Raw genomic sequence first — 23600 nt, forward strand, 5'->3', positions numbered from 1 at the left:
AATCAGGGCACCATACCAGTCTAGTATATGGAGAAAAATCCTAAAATGTTTAACTCAAATAAAATAATTTCTTTACAGCTAAATAAAAAAAAGACATGAACATCTTGGATGACAAGGGGGTGAGTACATTATCTGTCAATTTTTGTTCTGGAAGTGGACGCCCTAGTGGGCCCTGGACAGCCTCTTCAATAGACAAACCTCTTTAAACCATTTACATGCTAATACTACTGCAGTTTTATCACTATTCATTCATATCCAAACCCACAACATAAATTGTACATTTAAATGCATTAGTTTTTTGCACTGGCCTACTTCCAGTGCAAAATATTTGGTGGTTCTAAGGTACTCCCTCATTTTGTCAGGAACATGTCTTTTTATGTCTTATATTTGGGTTCTGCCAGTGTGAGGAACCTCAAATGGTTCCTCGAGTAACTTTCGTTTTACAGCGTAATTCTGCACGTTTTTCTAGGCAGCAGTGACCTATAACATAGCCTCGCGCTATTGCAAACGCACTAAACTTCCTGCATAACGCGCTGTGGTTACATAAAGGCAGGCACCAGCTGAGCTTATGTTCAGTGGTATCTTGCCCTGAAGTGACACCGCGCAAGGGGAGAATGGGAGGAGACGGCGGTGTAGGCTGGCCGGTGTTCGGTTTCACCAGCGCACACGTGACCGCAATGGCTGCTTGTCTGTTCCGTGCAGTGCATCATTTCTCTGCCGCCCAGCGAATGTAGGCTACAGCAGTTTTCTCGCTTCGTTGAACTGTCGGTGCGGACACTTACCACCCGCCGAAGCGAAATTCCTCTACACGTACAGCCGAGCAGCTCACCGGCTGAGAAGAACGACATTCGGAAGAGAAATTAAAGCGTCTCGGGGTTCAACTTCCACCAACCAACACAGCGGTAGGAGGAGTCAACAGGTATTGGCGCTCTCTATTTACGTGACAATACAATTGCTAGGCTGACAGGTAGTCACATTGATAGCGTCTTGACAGATGTGGAGCACTGAATAGGCGCGTCTTTCGGCGCTCAGATGCGGTGTGCTACTTAAGTGGAAAGCCGTCCGTTGACTTTGATCGAAACCGCATACGGAGGGTAATAATGACAGGTCTGCGGCAGCTACGTAATAAAATGCGCTGTATTGTTCTCTCACCTGAATGAACAATGTGTCATTGAGAGCTTTAGCAGCAGGTCTTTCATGCAAAGCGTCGGTACGCTGCACTAGCGTCGTGCGTCGACTTTATTCAAGCTATGGCTTTTTAAAATCTCAATCATGTTATGTATCTGATAATATAGGCATATGTAACATGTTTAGCACGATTTACGTGAACAGTGCCTTGTTATATCACAGTGGATTTAACTGGGTCACAAACAAAAAAGCAACAAATGCCTCTATGTATGTAATTTCCTCCGTGGATTAACTCAGCTGAAACAGTTTAAGAGCATTGGGTCAACCTGCAATATAAATATCTGAATACTGAGCACAATATCAGGGTTCACTTGCCCAAAGCTGCAATTTAAAGAGATAGTTCACCCAAAATTCAATTTCATTGACATGTTTGAAAGCTGTATTGCTTTCTATCCTGTGTGAAACGCAAAGAGAGATGTTCAGTAGAAAATAAGAGACTGTCACAGATTCACTTTCATTACAGTGAAAGTGAATGGGGACTGAGACTGTCATTCTGTCTGATATCTCTTATGTTTTTTTTTGTTTGTTTTCCGGAAGGAAAAAGTCATTTAGAACAACACGAGGAGTGAGTAAAATGATGATCGAATTTTAATTTTAGAGTGTACTATCTGTTTAACTGCAATAGTACAAGGATGAAATGAGTCACACTTGTGATGCATTGAAACTATACGGCATATGGTGTAAGAAGCGAGGTGTTTTGGGTTAGTTCTGTTTTTGCAGTTAAATGGGAAGTTCCTCAACCATCTGTCTGCAATAGAAAGAGGAATGGGTACGATATTTGCTTCCTCTAAGCGCTGCCACTTTCATGCCTGTCGTCTGCAGAGACATATGCCACAAAGCTTGACATTTTGATTTTTCCGCTCATGAAAGCATGTGCATGCTCACTGTATCACCTCCTGCGGTGTTTGTCTCAAACCTTCCATCAGTGCTCTCTAATGTTCTCTGTCGTTCCAAAAAAGCAGGGAGGGGAACGCAGAGCTGACTGAATTAGGGTGCTGTCCAATGTCCAAGTCCTTGCCATTTCTTCAGAAATCTGGTTTTTAACAGACTGCATTTTCACACTGCTGGATATGACTAGGCGACACGCCTCTCTCTGTTTTTCTTTCCCCCAACCCCCCTTCTCTCTCCAGTGGATGGATTTTAGCGTACTTTCTCATTAATCATTTCAAATTGTCCACAGTATTGTAAATTGATGGAACTGATGATTAAATATTTTTGGATCCCTGTCTTTAAAGGCTTAGTTCACCCAAAAATGAAACAATTCTGTCATCATTTACTCACCCTCATGTCGTTCCAAACACGTACGGCTTTTGTTGATTTTTGGAACACAAGTGAAGATTGTTCATCTGTTTGAAGTCTATGTAGTCATCATTTTCAAACTACTTAGACAATGCGAAAATAATCCATATGAACTCAGCAGTTCAATCACATGATTGCTTTATGATAAACAGATTTAGTTTAAAATTTTTAATCACGTACACTTTAACAAAAGTTGGTAAAAAATAGGCCACAATGTACTCTGGTATTAGGAATTTTTTTGTATAGATTTGCATAGATCCGTCTACAGTATGTGCATTTATCATTTATTTATTTGTAGATAGACAAGGCTTTACATGAAAAGAAAGATTCTGAATTGTCAATCACTTCTTTATAATGATCCATGTTGGCAGATAAACAGTGAAAGATGCTGTTGTGTGTTAGACAAACTTATTTTGAGGTTTACAATAAAAGGGTTAGTTTTATTTTCTACAGTAAAAAAGCTCTTAATATAGTCAACCAGAGAAAACCCATATAACTGATTTATGCAAACTCCTCTTGAGGTTTAAAAATGTGTTGTTTCATTGTTAACATTACTCATTACTAACATTTTCTCATGCACTCTTTTTCCACATACACGTAATGAGTCACTGATACTGATCTTTTGACATAATGTTTTTCAAATCAGAAAACATGCAGCTGCAAATAAATGACTGACCTCTGTAATCGTAAGGAAAATAAGGAGGTCGTATGACAAAAGACAGAAATCTTGCCGTGAGCACCTCATATACAGTTCTGAGTAAGATGGTTCAAACTGGAGTATAAAAGCTAAAAGTGTTTTTGTTGTTCATTTTTGCTGTAGTTTTTTTATACTAAATTCCTAGAAGTAGTCTAGACGATGTTTACCTCTGCCCGCTGCTCAACCCTGAACGACGTACCGCAGTGCTTTGGCATCTTTCTCATTTTCTCACCTTCTTTCTGGTCACAATTTTTCATCTTTGTAAGACTCATTCATGTAGCAGAGACCTGGCAGACCTGCTTCATTAGACCTGCTTCTCTTGTTCCCCAGTTCGTTATGTTGTGGTGGAAAAGGTGAGAATGGGATTTGTGACCTAAAGTGTTTTTTTCTTTTTTTGTACTAGGGTTGCAGGGATTGTCATGTAAGGACAATAAAACTTGCTGACCTTTTTTTTGAAATGGGATATTTTCACTTCTCTTTTTTTTTTTTCATAGTCTACCTGATTTTAACTGTCTGTTTGGTAAACAGACAACCTGTCTGCTAACAAACTGCCAGTGGCGTTGTCTCTATTTTTACTCGCATGTGTATTCTTTACATGTGTTCTTTTGTTGGTGTGGCCTGAGACTACATTCAGCATTTCTGCCTCAGCCCAAGTTTCTAGGTTGCAGCTACTATTTTTTCAGTTCTCCTTCAAGTAGTTTTACCGTCTACCTAGTCTCAGCCTCTGGCTGAACGTCTGATGCATAGAGCACGCAAAAGTGGAAACACTTCAGGAGTTTGATGTCGTCATCAAATTGGTTAAATTATACAGGATTTCCAGAAGACGTGTGTGTCGCGATGACGAGCACATATCGGGATCAACTAAAAGTTGGATAGTAAAGTATGTAAAAAAATTAAAGTTTGCGGCATATAGTCTTTAAAATATGAGTTTTACACACCAGTCTGTTATTGTGGCAACATTTTTACGCCCCTAAACATGACACGGCACAAAACGAAACATGATTTGTTGCTTTACCTGCCAGTCATATGACCATCAATCGGCCATATTGGCGGGGCAAAACGTAAACAATGCCACTGAATCGAACAAAGATTTTTTCAAATTTAGCTGGTTATTGCTGCTGAAAATGGTCAATTATTGTCATGTTTTGGGCTGTACTATGAAGTACTATGGACTGACAAAAGTTACAACAAATCAAGGAGAAGAGTGCAAAAAACTGTTTGAGGAACAAAAGATGTTTGTGGTTGGCCAAACTGAAAAAGGAGCAATTTCCAGAGCAAGAATCTTGATAACATGAGTTACTCTTATCATTTCTGGTCAGGTAGGCAAAATATTAGTCTAATATCTTAATTAATACTGCTCGTACATATCTTTGCCACCTATTAACTTTAGTTTGTCAAAATATTGTGCCCTTTCCTGCTTACTAAGTCCTTCTCTGTATGATTTAGCAGCTTCCACACGTTTTATCCGTGGTTTAGACAGCATAAATTAGCTAAACAACGTTCAGTAGTGCATTAACCGTGCAATCCATGCTGTTGTTTACATCCGAGAATCTCCATAATCACCACACATCTGGGCAACTGACCAAACCATTATGTAAGTGCAAACCCTCTATAGACTTAGTATTAGTCCTCGGTCGTAGCATGTTTCGTAAATAAGAGGACTGAATCGTGATGTACAACTAGTTTTTGTTTGTTTGTAGATATTGCATTTTGCAGTGTTTTTATTAGCTAGCTTGCTTTAGTTGTTAGACAGGTTGCATGGTAAAACCCTTTAAACCCAGCTCATAAACATGCAGATGAGCTGTTTATCTGAGCTTTTTGTGCTGTAAATGTGCGTTTGTGTGTTTTAATTTAAAATAGCTCAAAAATAACACTTCCTATGGACGTGTTCCGAAGTAAAACAGGTGATCCTAGTCAGCTGAGGCCAATTATTATTCAGGTCCACTTTAAGATAGATTAATAAATCATGGTCAACCCACCCTAGAGTACATGATTTTTAATGTTAATATTCTCCCCCCGCCACATGTCCTTCTTTCTTAGAAGATTGTGTCCTGGTAAATGTATAAAAGCTGTTATGTCTGTCCATCCATTTGTGTATTTAAAAGAAAAGGCCACCCAGGCTTTGCTCACATGTCTGCAGTGTTACTAAAACATCCCCAGACCAAGACAAGACATTGATGACTAAACCCTCAGAAAGAGAAGCAGGAAGTAGGTGTGTTTATTTCCTGTCAGTCACGATTTCCTTTGTAAAACATGCTTTTCAGCTAGGCAACATATCTTTGTTTTGAACACACTGCCTGATGAGTGGCATCACATGCAGCCTTGGGCAATGCGATACGAGGACACGCTCGCTTCTAATGACCGGAATGATTTCACGAGAAACATGCGCTCATAGTCCGTGACATACTCGCTTTGTGTTTTCACTTGATATACATACCAAAACTTGGCATTTACAACATGTAATTGGAATAGGGTTGGACGTTTTCCTTTTAGGCATGTCTCTGATGTAGGAATAGTGAGTATGTCGTAGCGGACGAGAAAGCGAGTGACTCTCGCTTATGGGCTGTGCAGCGGGAGACAGATGGGTGGAGGTAAATTAAACAAGCTGCTCTGGCCTTCTCTCCTCACTTTGACAGCGTGCCAGCCGCGGCGCCGGGTCTCTGTCATTATTTAACGGCCGGCGTTAATGGGCTCTGTCTGCCTGGTTGCCCCCCTGGCTGCCGGGAGAAAGAGAATGAAATTTGAAGGGAAAAGGTGGGCTGGGCTGTGAGCTTGACCATGCAGTGTGTGGATGAAACAGAGTTTTCTTGAGCGTAATGGTTTCTACACTAATAGCTGGTGGTAATTTAGGTTCCTCTCAAGGCCTACATGGACCATTATCACGTGAAGTCACGTCAGCTTCGCTACACCCATTGTTTCTTGCCATCAGTGGCGTATTTATCTCAGTCACCCTCAAGCAGTTTGGGTGCAGGGAATGGAAAAACATCTGGATTAGCTCTGTAAACCCTAATAGCATGAAGGGGGAAACTTATATTCATATCCAGCGTTGAATGCTGGTTTGTTAGGGCAAATTTCAGTTGAAAGCTCTCTGAAGCACTTGAGCGCTGTTTGTTAGTTTCTCAGGGAGTTTCTTCAGTGAAAATAAACGGTACAAACGTGATATACATTTTTCACAGAAGCTGGCATGGTGTTTAACACAAATTACCACTTCTGATCGGTCATCATTGTACACAACTAGCATCAGTGTTTCTCTTTGTACTATGAGCAGATTCTCTTAAAGTGGTAGTGGTAGTTTACCCAGAAAGTAATGACAAAAATAATGACTTTATTCAACAATTCCCTCTCTGCCATGTCAGTCTTTCGATGTGCAATTACGAGAGTAACTCTTGTCTATTCACAAGTACTCTTGTGAACACACATCAAAGACTGACACAGAAAAGAAGAAACTGTTGAATAAAGTCATTATTTTAGTTTTTCTTTGCACACAAAAAGTGTTCATGTTTCAAAACCTCGCGGTTGAACTACTGATGTCAAGTGGACTATTTTAATGATGTTCTTACTACCTTTCTGGCCCTTGAGCATGTCAGTTGCGTTGCTGTCTATGCAGGGTCAGAAAGTTCTCGGATTTCATCAAAAATTTCTTAATTTGCACTCTAAAAATGCTGGGTTAAAAACAATCCAACTTGGGTTATTTGGCAACCCAGCACTGGGTAAATACCGGACAGAATACATGCTGGGTTATTTTTACCCAGCTGGTTGGGTTAAATGTTTTTACTAAACATGCTGGGTTTTTTATTTAAGTCAAGTTCATTTAAGACTTAAAAAATGTAACATTTTAATTTTAGTGTATTCAACCGTTTTCTGTAATCGCTTTTTAACGAAATAGCGCTAATTCTCGCGCCGGTGTGTTGCCAAAATCTGAGTCGGTGAAGGGCTGCTGTTTGCTGGGGGAAGTACAAACTTCAGGCCTTGCGTTTCACTCGTAGCTGAATGACGCCGTGACTGATGTCAAACTGCCCATATAAAAAAAGTACTGAGATTAGAGAATATATTTTAATATCACACTAAATTAAACTCAGTACAATAACGAATAAAATCAATTTATTTTATGCAAGGCAAAAGGCGTTTCCATCATGGGAGGTGACCGCTGCTGACGCAGCTGACTGACATTTCGTCCTTATGTTGCGTTGCGTAGAATAATACAATTTACAACACAGTAAAAACTTTATAAATTGAATCAAATGTATACCTTTACTTTACTGAAGACATGCACCAAATCGTCTGCGCTGAGATCCGCTCTCTCCAGTAGAGGACTCAAAAAGCCCACGCTCTGACTGACTGTAACTCAGCAGTTGTTTTGTCAGAGACAGGCTCAACCCAGCGGTTGGGTAGAAAAAAGTAACCCAGCGTTAAATGACCCAGCAGCTTAGTTACAGAAAATCTACCCAGCACCTGGGTAAAAATATTAAAAATAACCCAATAAAATGACCCAATGGATGCTGAACCCATCATTTGGGTTAAAAAAATATCCCAGCATGTTTTAGAGGGTGTGTTCTGAACATGAATGAAGGTCTTACGGGTTTGGAATGACATGGGGGTGAGTAATCAATGACAAAATGTTCATTTTTGGGTGAACTATCACTTTAAAATGTTACCATTATTCCTAGGAGACAAGAAGATCTTTGGAGAAAGGTGAAAAGTGCATTCTTCTGAATGAAACCAGCATGATCCAGACATGACTTGCATGTTTTTGCTTTGTAGATACAAAGAACAATGACATCCTAATCCAAACGGGATTTCCTTTTATTCGCTGCAGCCCTTTAGTAGCGGAGGGAGGGTTGGAGTAATAGATAAAATGAGATGATATGATGAACTTGACAGGTCCAATAAATGGAAACAATTAATGTAAAGTGAACACACTTATGAATTGTTTATGTGATTTTTCTAAGTGCTCTGTCTGTCTGCGTGCATGACCGAATGAGGGTGAATTAAAAATTTCACGCTGGAGGTGGGCCATCAGTATACAATTACTCAAAGACCCACCACACTTAAAATTTACTAAATGATTTCACAGCTAATATGTATTCCAGACCTCGGGAGCCGCAAGCACCTTTTCCTGGCTTAAACTCCTCTAGTTGAAAGAAAAATGAGGGGAAAGCAGTTAACTTTTAAAAAATATTTAGATGTTTCATGTGTCCTGGATGTTTTTATTTATTGGCTTGTGTTTCTCTGCAGGGAGGTGCAGCAGAAATATAGGTCAATGACAAATAAGAGTGTTCATTTTATAAATGTAAAAAAAATTAATAAATAAAGTGGTTAGACTGTGTACTGTAGACTGTGTATAAGAAAAAGTTTTAATTATTGACTTTATAAAAAATCATGTGATGTAACCAACTAAAATACATCTTAATTACATGTGAGTGTACAAATTTGAATCGTTTTCAGAAATGGTTTTTAATAGTATTGATTTATAAAAATCATTGAGTTCATGGGGGTTGCACCACATAAAAGTTGCAATTTAAGTGATATGTATGAATAACATTTATAATGTAATTTGGAATAAATTAATAGACAAAAAAATAAATTAAAAAATAAATAAGCATGTCATGCCACTAACCGATTAAACAGTCCTTTGATTTCCTAGAACTGTGGCCAGAAAATATGCTTGAGAAAATGCAATTCATTGTTGTGTCTGGAAATGTTAGTGTTGTTGTATTAGTCCACAGCACAAACGGACTGTGTGGCCTGCATTCAGAGGTGGAAAAAGGTGGAAAATCTGTTAGGACATGTCAGACAGAGCCACTGATCTTTGGAGGTGCATGACAGTGGGCCTCTTCACGTCTCCCCCGTGAGTCTTTGAACCTCCTCGCGGCATGACACAACAGTTCAAAGGCTCCTCTCCTTGCTCAATGCGCTCGTAAAAACCCAGATAGCGTGTGTAAATCTGGAGCAGAAGTGTCGCTGCGCTGGTTCCCTCACTCTTGATTTATAGCCCCCAGTGCACCACGGACACTACTTCTCTAAGTTGTAACCCAGCCATGGCAGGCTGCCCCCATAATGGCGAGCATGTAAAAATGCTTTTAGCTTTATTCATCCTGTGCATTCCACTATCGCAGTTCTTCAAACTTCATAGGGGCTTGTTTTTGTATGTTTCATATTGACGTTAGAAACTACCAAAGCTCAATCTATGAGTAGTGAGGCACAGGAATATAGTTTAGCTAGACAAGAGACTACATGTTACACTCACTTAAAAAACAAATGAGCAGGGTACATTTATGCTGGTTTTGTTAATATAGTGTGATGACTAAAAAGGAGTTACGGGAGTTTTTAGTGAGAATGTGCTCTGAATCCGTGGGACATGATATGATATGATGTATTCTTGGACACTACATAGTTCCTAAAAGAACATAAACATTTCTTTATATGCATGAACAACAATTTAATGCATTTTAAATTACAAAGAATCTTTTGTGGAATGGATAGTAATGGTTCTAAATGGAACCACAGATGCCAACAAGGAGGTTTTATTTTTAGTGTATGCAAGTGGAAACCGAATTTAACCGCCGTTCTGAAGTCTAGATGTTGTGACTGGCAGATGGATCAAAGTGTTTGGTTAGTTGAAGTGAAACAGATCCATAATGAGACTTCTGCAGGTCCATTTTCCATAAGCTCAGTATGATTTTGTGGCATCAAGTCTATATCTGAGAGTCTTTTTAATGACATGAATATAAACCGGTTTAAAGGGATAGTTCACCCAAAAATAAGAAGTGTCATCATTTACTCACCCTTGTGTCATTCCAAATTATTTTTTTTTTCTACTGTGGAAGATAAAAGGAGATATTTTGTAGAATGTTGGCAACCAAACATTTTGGCTCCCATTGACTTCTATTACATTTTATGTCCATACAATGTCATTAGCTATGTTTCCATCCAAAGATGCGAGTTTAACTTATGCGCAAAACTAGAATAGCGCACAAAACATTTGCGCGTAAAGCACCGTTTCCATCCACCGAGACAAAGAGAACAAAATCGTCACTTCCTGAGAAACTTGCACTAAATATCACTAAGACAACTAGGCGAAGCCACTGAAAATAATAATTTTCATATGAATATATGAATTGCTTGCACCTCGGGGCAAGCTGGGGGAGAGGTTGTGGGGTAGTTCGTTAGAGTTTTCTCTCTTTTGCACGCTTTTCTTCGCTTTTAAATGCCCATGCACATTTTACTTTCAGTTATTAGCAGCAATTCGGCGTCAACTGATTGAACAGACAATAAAACAGGACAAACTCACTTATATTGAACATAAAATGATTAATTTATAAACAAAACTAATAAAAACCAGATAAATAAGAAACTATATGTTCTTCCAATGAGCTTCCAAAAGCTTCCAAAATCACCTTTTTGGAAAATTTAATGCGCATGGAGGAATTTATTCGGTAAAATTGTTTTCATCGTACATTTTTTTTTTTTTCTTATCGGATAAAAAGTTTATTCTGCGCACAAGTTTTTATGCACATTTTTAGAATTTTTAGAGTTTTTTTACTCAATATTCCAAAATGTGCATAAAAATAGGTGGATGGAAACACAGCTAATGCCAACTTTTTGGATTTACTTAAAGGGATAGTTCACCCAAGAAAGAAAATTCTGTCATTAATTACTCACCCTCGTAGCGTTCCAAACCTGTAAGACCTTTGTTCATCTTTAGAACACAAATTAAGATATTTTTGAAAAGCTTTCTGACCCTCCATCAGCATTGACATCTTCAAGAAATTGTTGAATGAAGTTGCTATTTTTGTTTTCTTTGTTTTCTCATAGCTTCATAACATTACGGTTAAACCACTGATGTCACATGGACTATTTTAACAATGTCCTTACTACCTTTCTGGGCCTTGAACATGATAGTTGCGTTGCTGTCTATGCAGGGTCAGAAAGCTCTCGGATTTCATCAAAAATATCTTAATTTGTGTTCTAAATAAGGTCTGACGGGTTTGGAACGACATGAGGGTGAGTAATTAATTATAGAATTTTCATTTTTTGGTGAACTATCCCTTTAAACTTGAGTTTTTTTTTTTAAACTGCCTCTATCCCCATGGAGCATTTCAAAAGACACTTTTGATCACTGTTGCGTTTTGTTGTCTGCTTTAGAAATGTTTGATCTTGCACAACAAATACAAGCCCAGTTGATCCTCGGTGTTACTACTCCCGTGAGGATGTTACTTTGTATAGTTAGCCAAACTTGATAAACCACTTCAAATAATGCTGGACTCCCCAGATAATTGATTCAGCTCTGTACGAGCCTTTTAAAAGTGATGAGTATGGTTGATCTGAGGGTGGTGTTCTCATGAGGACGAGACTTAACAGGTGGCTGAGCAAGTGGCTGGTCTGACGAACATGTCCTATGATGTGATGTATGATTCCTCTATTCTCCCCTACACTAGTGTGGCCTCAAACGCTCTGTAGACCTTGAAAAGAGAGGCCATTTGGTGGATTATCATGACAATGGAGCAGACCTTCCTAATGGGGACAAGAATGGAGCCCAGATGAGCTATGAGAGCAATTCTTCTATCTTGGGATGTTTCTGTGCACTCTCGGTTGTGGTCATTATGTCCTGTTGTCTGGTCTTGATGTCTTGGAAACTGTATTGAATAAAGTAAAAGGAAGTGCTTCGCTTGATTGTGTGCTGTAAGGACATCCTCATGGTTTAAAAAAAGCAATGGGTTGTTTGCTATTCAGTCATGCTGGAGCTGATAGATTCAGTGAAGAAAACACTGTGATGTTGATCAATGAAGCGAAAGCTGAGCTAGACTATTTCAGTCCACTGTTTAAAGAGAGCAGCTGCTTTGAAGGAATGTTCTCGGTTCACTACAAGCTAAGCTCTGTTGACAAAATCTGTGACATGCTGTCGTTTACCACAGAAAATAACTTGGACTTGTCCATCAGTTTGTATAAACAAACAATATACACTTACAGGGCCTAAACATGCTCGAGAACTCATCAAACTTTGCGCACATGCCAAAAGTGGTGGTAAAACGGCTCGATAGCACCACCTACAAAATTTCAATGAAGTGCTCCTAGAGCTATGTTTTACATACATGTATGAAATTCGGTAGACACACGTAACACACCAATACCTACAAAAAAGTCAGCCCGAAAACCCAACCGGAAGTGTGCTATTTTGAATTGTCTCTGCAACATTTGTATTTAGAGTTGTATTTAAACATATTCCTCCTAGAGATTTAAACAGATCAACACCCACGTTGTGGCGTTAAATTGTGAAGATCTTGAGTTTTCATAGGAGGGCATGTCTGTGGTGGCCTGACAAACTTTGACGTTTCGCTGTGAAAAAGGACGTTGTTATAATTCAGGCATACAATGTCTAATCTGCACCAAAATTCACCTGTTTGATAAGAGTCTAGTGCTGAAGACATACGTATGACCATATTCAGTTATAGCCGTAGCGCCACGTGCTGGCAACAGGAAGTGGCATGTTTTACTCTCATGTTTTACTCCTCACAGAGATTTAATAACATCAACATGAAATTTGGTCAGTCTAATCTAAAGGCCTTTGCATTGTTAAACTGCGAGGAGTTTTTCGTTGAAGGGCATGGCCGTGGCGGTCTGACAAAGTTCGATGTTTTGTCATCGGAAAAGGTGGTGTTGTAGCTCAGCCGTACGATATTCGATCTGCCCCAAACTTTAGACGTTCGATAAGAGTCCTGGCCTAAACACATCTAGAGGCCGATATTCAGTTATGATAATTGCGCCACTCATTGGCAACAGGATGTGTAATGCTTTTGCTAACTCAAACATACCATTTTCAATCTGCACCAAACTTCGTGTTTGATAAAAGTGCTGGCCTGAACACAACTATATGCCAATATTCAGTTAAAGTCGTAGTGCCACCAACTGGTAGCAGGAAGTTTGGCATATATAATTGACTTTGACATATTCCTTTTATATTTAACACTGCATATTGCCCACCGTTTACTGTCTTCCTAAAGTCACCGGGTGGTGGTGAGCCCATGTGCGAGGGCCCTTTCAAAGCTGCTTGCAGCTTTAATTTTTACTTAGATTTGTATGTATTGTTTTTATTTTATTAGTTTTTTATTTCATTACTTTTTCCTTGTCCCTATATGCAGCCATATGCATCATATGAATGTTAAATGAATCGCTGGCTTTGTATGTTCATGACAGGAGTTGGAAAAATAGGATATTTTGCACAGATAAGGTTATTCTCATATTAATGCATACAGTTTTGAAGGTATAGCAACAAACATTATGTGTATTTTTAGGTTCCAATATATGTGTTTCTCTAATCACAAATTTTATCCATTTGCAAAAACTGAGAGACACATCAACTATTTTTCTCTGCGTGTTACAGATTTTTTTTTACAACGGTTTTGCATTTATTGAACCAGGAAAAAATCTATTGTTATGCAAAACAGTTGAATTTTAAGCATATCCATGTTCAAAAAGTAAATAGTGGTCAGGAATGAATCTTGATGAAATTAATCTAGATGAAGAATGCAGTCTGAAGTGGTCACTTAAGTTCAGGAAGACCGGTCATCATAGACTGACCATTAGTTTCCAGACATAGTAAAAAAAAAAGACTCAAAGGAACAAAGTTCCCCTGTGAATGGAGTTGAGGTTGGACGGGGTCCTCACGTGAGGTTTGCTGATACCAGAGACACAGGATATCCTGTGGAGCAGGCTCTGGAATAGGAAGTGCCGCCACGCCACTGGCACCAGCGAAGGAAGTGGCTCTGAGGAGACGCCTGGGATCTTGGCAACCGTTTTAGAGGTGTTAAGTGCGCCAATGGCTTCTGTTTTAACAGAGACTTCCCCTTTTTGGTGACAGTGAGTCGCCTTTCCTCTGGGTGATCCTTTCCTCACTTTTCATATTATTACTGTGTGTGCTTGTGTATGAGAGAATGAGTAAATCATCTTCAAATGATTTACTTTGACCCAAAGGCTTGTTTGATTCATTTATTGATACCTTGGTTTTTAACAGTAGTGAGTTTATCATTATCTAAATCTGTTGCATGACTGTGATGTGTTGTGTTTGGCTTCCTAGACTTTTCCTGAACTGGACTAAGAAGTCAACTCTAACTCTGCTGCATCTCTAGTTGTCTCTTGGCAAACAGAGAAGCTGATTTAAGGCCCATTGTCTTGCAAGGGTTGTCGGCTCGCCATTAAGACCAGAAGAAACTGAAATACCCTGCTTAAAATTCCTCAGTTAACGATTTGTTTGTCACACTGCTTGCGACCTTGAGTAAGACTTTTATCGCCATCTGCTCCTTAGTCATCCTGGCCTCCTGCTTTGACCCCTCTCTCTAGTGCTTCATCAGAGTCTGGACGTTTGCTCTTGCAGTTATTATTCTGGTTGATAATTATTTTCATGTTATGACATAACTGATAAATGGGCAATTATATACTGTTCTGACTAATAATTCTAAAACAAAACTATATAAAATCTACAGTTTTCAGTGCACAGAATAAGAAATCCAGTGCAATGTGCGTTCGCATTGGCTATACCAATATGAATTTTTTTAAAGAGGACATCGGATGCAAAATTCACTTTTACATGATGTTTGCAAATAAATGTGTCTTAGCAGTGTGTGGACGCAACCATCCTACAATTATTAAAAATCAATTAACGGTTTTTAAATCCCCATAAAAACTAAACAGTCTCAATTATCAAGCCGTTTTGATTTTCTGAGCAATATGACATCATGTTGCTCAAGCCCCGCCCATGACTGCTGATGGACTGTCCCTTATTAGCATATGTCCACCCTCAGTCAGCTGTACGCTGTCTACAACGTCTGAAGTCTTTATTTTTTCCCACCATCAGAGCTACTGAGGACACAGTGGATTAGTTTTGTTTTTGATGGTAGTGCGCCGCCGAATGCACAAAAAATGGAATAGAGGGGTGGAGTGAGCAGTAGCTCATTATCATTTAAAGAGACATGCACCGAAACGGGTCGCTTTGAACAGAGCTGTTTTTGACAAGGTAAAAAGGTGTTGTTTTACACAACCATTTAGGAACTGAGTGCATCCGATGTCCCCATTAACAGCATTTTAGCACAAAACACGTTTTATGCAACAGTTTGTCAGAATGTGTTGCTGGTTTAAAGTATGTTATTTAAATGTAAGTTTGACAAGCAGTTTTTAAGTATCAACTTTGAGTATTTCTCAACTTAAATAGGAGTTAGTCTTTCATGCCTGAAATAGCTGTGCGGAGGCGTTGCAAATATGGCCGCAGAGTTAACTGACTTCTTGAAAGGCACTGTTACTCAATAGTCTGTGCTGCATTACGTCTACAAAGTATAGACTTAAAGGAGGACCGCAAGGGTTTAGGGTGGCATTTGGGACGGTACCCACGTCTCCCAAGTTACTCTGGAACATGCATAAAGTTTAAATGGGAACACATGAATCGGTTGGTAAGTCCAGCAAATTGCTAGGTACAACTTAAAGCTAAAACCAAAGACTCTGGTAGAGATGGATCTGGATCAAATTAGACTAGTAGTTAGCAGTATATTCTCAGATGATTAATGATAATCTTTACTTGGACTCAAGGCACACTGGTGCCCTAAAACTGACACTGATTGTCATGAACAAAATGAATTCCAGTTTTGTTACAGTACATGGGCTCCCTCCTTCGCAGAAAGCGCTCTCACCGCAGCATGGAAAATCCTTCACTCTTCCCTCTAGTTTGGGAAGAGGGCCCTAATTTGGCTGCTTACCTTGGCACACCGAGTCTAATGAAGTAAGCCCGGCATGGAGTGTGTGGTCTGCGAAAGCACCTGTGTGTGTTTCATATGTAAGCGATTGTTGATGTCATTGCTCTTTTGTCTTTTTGTGCATGTACATTGTCTCCACTCATCTGTATTGTCTGCCGTGTTTAGCGTGTGTTGGACTGCATGTTTGTGATTTGTGAGTGTATAACTGAATGATTTAGGAGGGTGTGTTAGATAGAGGGAGTGAGTGAGTGAGTGCGGGGTGGAGGAGAGTGGAGTATGTGTGGTCTGGATTGGCTTATGAGTCTGAGTCTAGTAAAATAAACACTGTAGTCTGCTAGCCCAAGAGATTATGCTACATTTTTGATAGCCACAAAAAACCCAGCTGGAAGGGCTGCATCATTTCCTCAACCTCATTCTGGCATGGTATTATAAGTGTATGTCAGTGTGAGTGTGTAGCCATTTATATACTCTTTCTGCGTTGTTGAGAACAGAATCTCGTAGGGCTGCTTAATGATAATGAACCAAACTGTTATTTAAAGTGTCATTGCGTTATATACAAAAAGTGAACGAAGACCTCTGCTGAAGGGGGCTAATCACTGAAGCTGTCAATCAATACAGTTCAGCACTAAGTTCTGAACTCTTGCGAAACTACCAAGGTATTTACATACCAAAATTGTATTTACATCGTACTCCTTGTTGGTTGCAATGACAGCATTTGCAAGAGTGCAGAACCCAGTAAGTGAGCTTGCATTTTGAGCAACATGGCGGAATGAGTACTAAAACCTGAGGTACCATTTTTGAACTCCTGGTTCCATCATCTCAAAGGCAAGTTTTTTTTTTTTTTTTTGTTGTTGCTTTTTGAATGAGTTTTTGGTTAAATGCCAGAAATAACATCTGTGGTTGATACTTTTTTTTGTTGTTGTTTTAAACCTTTTACTATTCTTAAAAATAGGCAGTTGCTAATAAGTGGCTATGGAGAGCTACAGAGGTTATCTGGGACGTTAAACGTCGTCACACAAAATGGGAAAACTCATCTGCTTACTAGTCCACATTTACAGTCTTGTGGTATTTATGATCGCACTCTTGAAAACAATTTTAACTCAAACTTTCCAACTTTACATTTTAAACAAAAACTGGAAACTTAAGATTTTGTATAAAGACTGGAAGCTTAGTGGTGGTGACAGTGAAGTCATGCAACTGTGGTGTAGTTTGCTTGCAGTCTAATGTTGTGTTCATACCAAAAGTGAATTTAATTATTTGCGCAAATAGATTACACATGAAGTTAATGCAAAGACGCGAATGATGCAAATGACATGAATTGGGCAATGCGATTGCCTGAAACTCGAGCAAAAAATTTGCATGATGCATTGTTGTGCAAGCCAATCAACAAAGAGCTTATTGACATGTCTGATTGCATTAGATTTTTTTTTATTATTATTATTATTTTTTATGTATTTATTTGCACGAGTGAACTCGAGTCAACTAGAGCAAGTAATGAGATATTTGCAAATATTCGCTTCACGCTTGGTGTAAACACAGCGTAATGGTTTGTGAATTTAATTATTTGAGTAGATTACATACAAAGTCAATGCAAATTCGTGCTGAGCAATGCGAATGACACAAATTGGGCAATTGCCTGAACCTCGAGCGGAAAATTCACATAATGCGTTGTTGTGCAAGCAAATCAGCAAAGAGCTTATTGACATGTCTGGTTTGACATGTCCGGATGTCTCAGAAAATGCCTTTTTTTTTTTTTTTTTTTTTTTTTTTTTTTTTTTAACTAGAGTAAGTAATGGGATATTTGCAAATATTCGCTTCATATTTGGTGTAAACATAGCGTAATGGTTTGTGAATTGAATTATTTGCATGAGTAGATGACATACAAAGTAAATGCAAATACATAAATAGAAGCAAATTCGCACTGGGCAATTCAGCAAAACATTTGCCGCAACTTTCATGTTTTCCGTGCAAGTTGAAAAATTTCAACAGGCAATCACACTGTTGAAAAACTTGGGCGGGAAATTTGCGTGACACATTGCAAGCCAGTCAGTGAAGAGCTTATTGACACGTACAGTTTGACATGTTATTCTTGTTGTTTTTGCTGTGCGTGAATACACTCCTTATCGCACAATGCTTTTATTTTACTGTAATGTAGTAGTAATGTAGAGAGATTGAGTAATGTAGAGAAAATTCATAAAAGTTGTCCATTTGTAAAGATCCTTATGAAAAAAATGCTCAAGAAACAAACCCTTTTTGATCACAGAGCTTATGTTCTGCAATAATCCAATAATCTGCTGTAGTCAAATGCCTCTGTTTGGCCAATTACATTAGCGTGCTCACCTTGAATGTTTGTGATTGGCTACAGTGCCCAACGCTGTAAAGTGTACAGTGTAAATAGAAACCTTTGATGCACTATAAGTGTATTTTAAACAGAACTGCTGTAATCGACACCGTTAATGATTAGTTAATGGCAGCGGTCGTAAATGTAATCACTCTTTTCTTTCTCAATTAATCCTGCCGCACTAATTATTGCAATTTTTGCCTCACAATTGTGTGCTCCTGTTTATATTCAGTAAAAAGTCACGAGAGTGTTGATTTGCCAGTACATCTTGTTTATATGTTTTGTGTATTGTGTGAGATGATCAAATAGGCTTCTTTTCTGCAGATTTTGTGCTGTTGTAAGCCCATCAATTTTTCCAGAGTAATTCAGTTTGACACGTCTGCGCCGTGCCTGCCAAATACCTGTATTCCCTACCCTTCTTCTCCATGTTTTTAATGTGTGATTGAAGACAGATGTGGCTCAACATCTGTACAGCGCTGGCAGTACCGCTGTGTTTCTACAGCTGATAAATCGGTGAATCTGCCAGTGCTGAATGTCTCACAGTGAAATTTACTTCCAAACGTTCACGTTCTGACCTGCAGCTGTACATGCTGTACCTGTGGACGTCTCAGGATCCTCTTGCCAGATACTGTTGTCAGAAGTCACCCACGGATATTTGAGAATAGAAATGTGTTTTTGCACAGGATCCTGTTGGGATGATCAAAGGGATCTCCTTCTGTCCAGCCAATCAATCACTGTTAATCACATTTAAACTCTCACCACAGTGTTAGAACAGCTATACATTGACCTCTGTTCACATTTTATGGAGTCAGGGTCCATCTTAAGATTGTGCAAGATCACACACAGGTTTCAGAATCCCTCCAGAAACACTTAGAGAATCAGGAAAACATCTTGTTTTTTCTTTGTTGTTGTTTCTGTACCCTGTGGAAATGTCTAATAGTAGTATTTTTATTTGGACACAAGTAATAAGCATAAAGATGAAACAAATATATTAGAAATTATAATGCAGGGAAAGCAAAAAATAAGCCCTAAAGGGCATAAAAAGTAGAAGTAGCAGAACAAATCATACTACCATATCAGCAAAAAGATTTTAAAGAAGAAACTTGGAGAAAAGAAGAAGTGTGCTAGAAGAGGCCAGTAGATAAAATGAAACTATATTCAAAAGAAACAAATCACCCAGAAATTAACAATCTGTCATCATGTACTTTCAAATACGTATTCTGTTAATCTGTCTGTGGAACATGACAGGAGATTTCTGAAGAAATCTTTACACAACACATTTTCATATAACAGCAGTGACCTTTGGTTGTCAAGCACAATAAAAAGCACTATAAAAGTGGTCCATATGACTCGTGCGCTTGTTTGATTGCTTTGTGAGAACGGAATGAAATTTTCAGTCATTATTTACTCTCAAATCAAATCATTCATGCACATCATTATGCGGCTCTCAAAACAAATATGGCGTTTATGGTGCAGGTTATACATTAACACCATCAAACATAATTCATTCTCGCGTGTCTTGTGACCAAGCGTCGTGGCGTGAAATCTGCACCATGTTTAATTTGAGCGCTGCATAATCATTTGCATGAATGATTTGATTTGAGAGTGAAAAATGACTTTGTCTATTCATCACACACAGCCATTATGTAGCTTTAGAAGAAAAATACAGTACATATGTATTATTTTAATGGTGCATTCACAGTTTTAGGAGCTTAATGGTTCTTTTTCACTATTGTTGAATGGAAAATCTCCTTTTGCTTTTACGTTTCAACAAGGTGCGAGTGAGTAATGAATAAATGGTGACAGTATTTTTGTTTTTCTGAAAGGTGCGAAGCTTAAAAAGAAACCCAGTAGACCAAAGTAGTTACATTTTTAAGGATTTATGAACAGTTTTGCTCTTGCCAACTGGGCAAGATTTGAACTATTACATTCATCATTAAAGATGTTGTTCTGAAGCTGAAGTTTTACTTTCTAAACTACTTAAAACAACAGAGTTTGCAGGAACCTGTTTTTGTGTGACGTTTGTTAGTTAACCAGAGCTATTGCATTGGTGTTCCTGTTGTCTCAAAGGTCTTCAAGCCTTCCCTTTTAAGACATTCTTATCAATAAAGACTTGGACTTTAGCATTCTGACCGATTACTTACAAACAAATGAACAATGCTCCTGTCAACACCACCAGCAGACACAGGTTGATCTATAATCTAGGAAATCTGGTTCCCTGGGCAGGGCAAGAGTCTCTAGTATTTAATCCCGCTGTAATCCTCACCTTCACGCAACGATAGCACAAGTCTGAGAGAAGGATTGATTTTCCTAGAGGGGGACGGAAAGGAGGGGGGGAGGACTGACGAAGGCCTCTCTATTTATGCTCATGGGCCCGGAGGGGGGAAGTTTCAATTTTTCATGGCACAGCTCGCTGCCCCACTTTCCAGAGTTTTAAAAAAATACAGCTCTGGCTAAAACGATGAGATTAGTCACGCCTCACTCTGAATGCTCAGGTTTTCTAACACGCTAACGAAACTCCTAAAATGAAAAACAATCTGGCTGTGATTAGTTCTTGCAAAGGAAAGGTTTATGAGCTCTGATGTGTCATAGATCCTTGATGGAGCCAATAGCACTATTCAGACAGGATTAGATTTCAAAACAGCATGGTGATTTCATGTACTGATTCAGACGGGTTTGGAATCACTGTAGTTTTTACTAAAATGGGAGTGCCTCTTTCCGGGATGTGGGTGGTATGTATGCTCATGTGATTTGGATGCAGTTGTCACGAAGCCAGTTGAAATAAACAAGACTTGTTCTATTATAATCTGAACATTATGTATCTGGAAGAAGTTAATTATGGACATGGGAAGAAATCAGTTAACACCTGACACTGCTACTAAAGTAGCTGTTCTGAGCAGTCTGTGAATTTAATTCTGTATAAATGATTAAAGTATCGAATAAAGCAGTGTTTGCATGATGTATCCATGTGATATGAATAAAATCACAAACACACACACCATTTCCCAATATTAAATACTGTAATTAAATATTTAATATAAAATATTATTCATTGAATAATAATGTCCAGACCCTGGACCAGTCATAAGGGTAATTTTTTTGAATTTATTGATGTATAGTTTGTTAAGACAATATTTGGCCAAGATACAACTATTTGAAACTCTAAAAATCTGAGGGTGGAAAAAAATTTAAATATTGAGAAAATCACTTTTAAAGTTGTCCCAATGAAGTTCTTAGCAATGCATTTTACTAATCAAAAATTAGGTTTTGATATATTTTCGGTAGGAAATTTACATGGAACATGATCTTTACTTAATATCCTAATGATTTTTGGCATAAAAGAAAAATGTATCATTTTGACCCATACAGTGTATTGTTGGCTATTGCTACAAATATACCCATGCTACTAATGACTGGTTTTGTGGTCCAGGGTCACATATTTAATAAACCACAAGAGCCGTCATAAAAGTTGCACTACAATTCAGTCAAAAGTACAAAGGCAGCACTCTGATAAACGTTATCTTTATTAACAAACCGCATATTTGATATGTGGTTGATACAAACTGAAACGGTTTAAGTTCTAATTTGACTAGAATATTGCATCTTCTCAGCCAATCAGATTTGAGGACCAGAAAGAACTGTGTGTGTGTGTGTATATATATATATATATATATATATATATATTTATTAGTAGGGCTGGTACATGATTAATCATGAGTAATCACATACAAAATAAAAGTTTGAATAATAAATATGTGTGTACTGTGTGTAATTATAATGCATTTATAAATACATGTATATATGTAAGAAAAATGAAGTTTGTTGCATATACATGTATATATTTAATAAATATTTACAAATATATGTATTTATTATATATATATATATATATATATTATAAAAAATGTATAATTTATATATAATTTATTTTTGATGTTTTCTCCTTTTTTTTTTTTTTTTTTTTCTAGATAGGACAGTGGATATTGACAGGAAGCTAGTGGGGGAGAGGGGAGATCAGGAAAGATTCACGAGGCGGGATTTTAACACGGGACACCCAAAGCGCAACTGCGCCATATGTCGGTGCGCTGCCCATAAAGCTATTGGCTCCGACATCATAAATACATTATATTTTTTGTTATTTATTTGAAACCTTTATTTGCATCTTAAAATTTGCAGATGGAAACCCATCTCCTGACTGGACTCTCCTTAGTTTTGTTCTCTTTTATGGGATGACAGCAAAACAAGAACTGTGAACTGTCATTTGCTAACCCATAAAGTTAAAAAAAGTTAAAATCATAATGAAGGAGCACCAGGCAGCTATATCTAACATTTCTGAAGAAGCTTTATTTATTTAGCAAAAATAACGCCACAAATTACAGACATTCTTGTTTGATTCCTCACGTGTCATCCTCAGTGGTGAAACCCTAAGTTTACTATTTTACAAATAAATCCTAATCTAATCATGACAAACTATATATTATCTAAGACTCGTAAATAAATAGTTTACCACTGTTATTTGCTACAAATTATGTAGGAACAGTAATAGATTATTTTATGACAGGAGTGCACCTTAAAAATGTATATCATAACAGGAAGTCTGGCCTTTGTCCCAAAATGTATTTTTTTTGCTGCCTTTTTCCCCATCACGTTATATATAAATTAAATATCAACTGAAGGCTTAAAACCTTAAAATGTATCCTGTGAAAGCCATTTTAAAATCAGACATTGCATTACCATGGAAATGGTACTTTAAAATCATATTACAAAATGTATTTGTTCATGAATTATTTTAATGTAAGTTTGGATAGTGCACGTTCACGTCTATGTTCAAAAATGTTTGTGACAGTTCAAAAAACATTGTTTAAGTTAAAAACAGAGATGTTCAGTTTGGACTGTACTGTACATCTGTGTTACACAAATGTCCCTGACGTCCTCAGGGAAAGCTAGTCCTCTCCAAATAGAGCTAATGAGTCAAATATTTCTGTTGCTTGCATGAATACAAACATGTGTAATTGTTATGTTACACTGAATGGAAAAGAAGATTGATAAAACATCTGAATGAATTATTCCTTACTATGGATTCTCTCAAGTTCATCTGCAGCACCAGGCTGTTTACCATCTTTTCTAAGATGTGGTTTCCTCACCACTTAGAGAGACACAGAACAAAAAGTACAGCCGTGGAGCTCAGAAATGCAGTCTAGTACTCAAGCGTACACGCCGTACCGCGCTGCCTCAGAGCTCGGTCTCCAGAGGCTATTTCTGGGCAGAGAATCGATCTGCATGTAGTGGAGTCTGGCTAGCTGGTCGATAGCAGCCTATTAAAGAGATGTACCTG

At 38.2% G+C, this 23600-nt stretch overlaps 1 protein-coding gene across 2 annotated transcripts in view; it reads left to right on the forward strand.

Annotated features, from left to right (window-relative positions):
• rarab (retinoic acid receptor, alpha b) overlaps positions 1-23600 on the forward strand; it is a 155054-nt gene that overhangs the window by 11371 nt on the left and 120083 nt on the right. The window contains exon 1 of one of the 2 annotated variants that reach the window (XM_051103197.1): positions 597-919. The exons of the other annotated variant lie outside the window; for it this stretch is intronic. The gene's annotated coding sequence lies outside the window, so the exon portion shown is untranslated. Of the gene's footprint in view, positions 1-596; positions 920-23600 lie in introns of those variants that run through there. 2 annotated transcript variants of the gene reach the window in all.

The sequence above is a fragment of the Labeo rohita genome, chromosome 3 (genome assembly GCF_022985175.1).
Source record: "Labeo rohita strain BAU-BD-2019 chromosome 3, IGBB_LRoh.1.0, whole genome shotgun sequence".
NCBI lineage: Eukaryota > Metazoa > Chordata > Actinopteri > Cypriniformes > Cyprinidae > Labeo > Labeo rohita.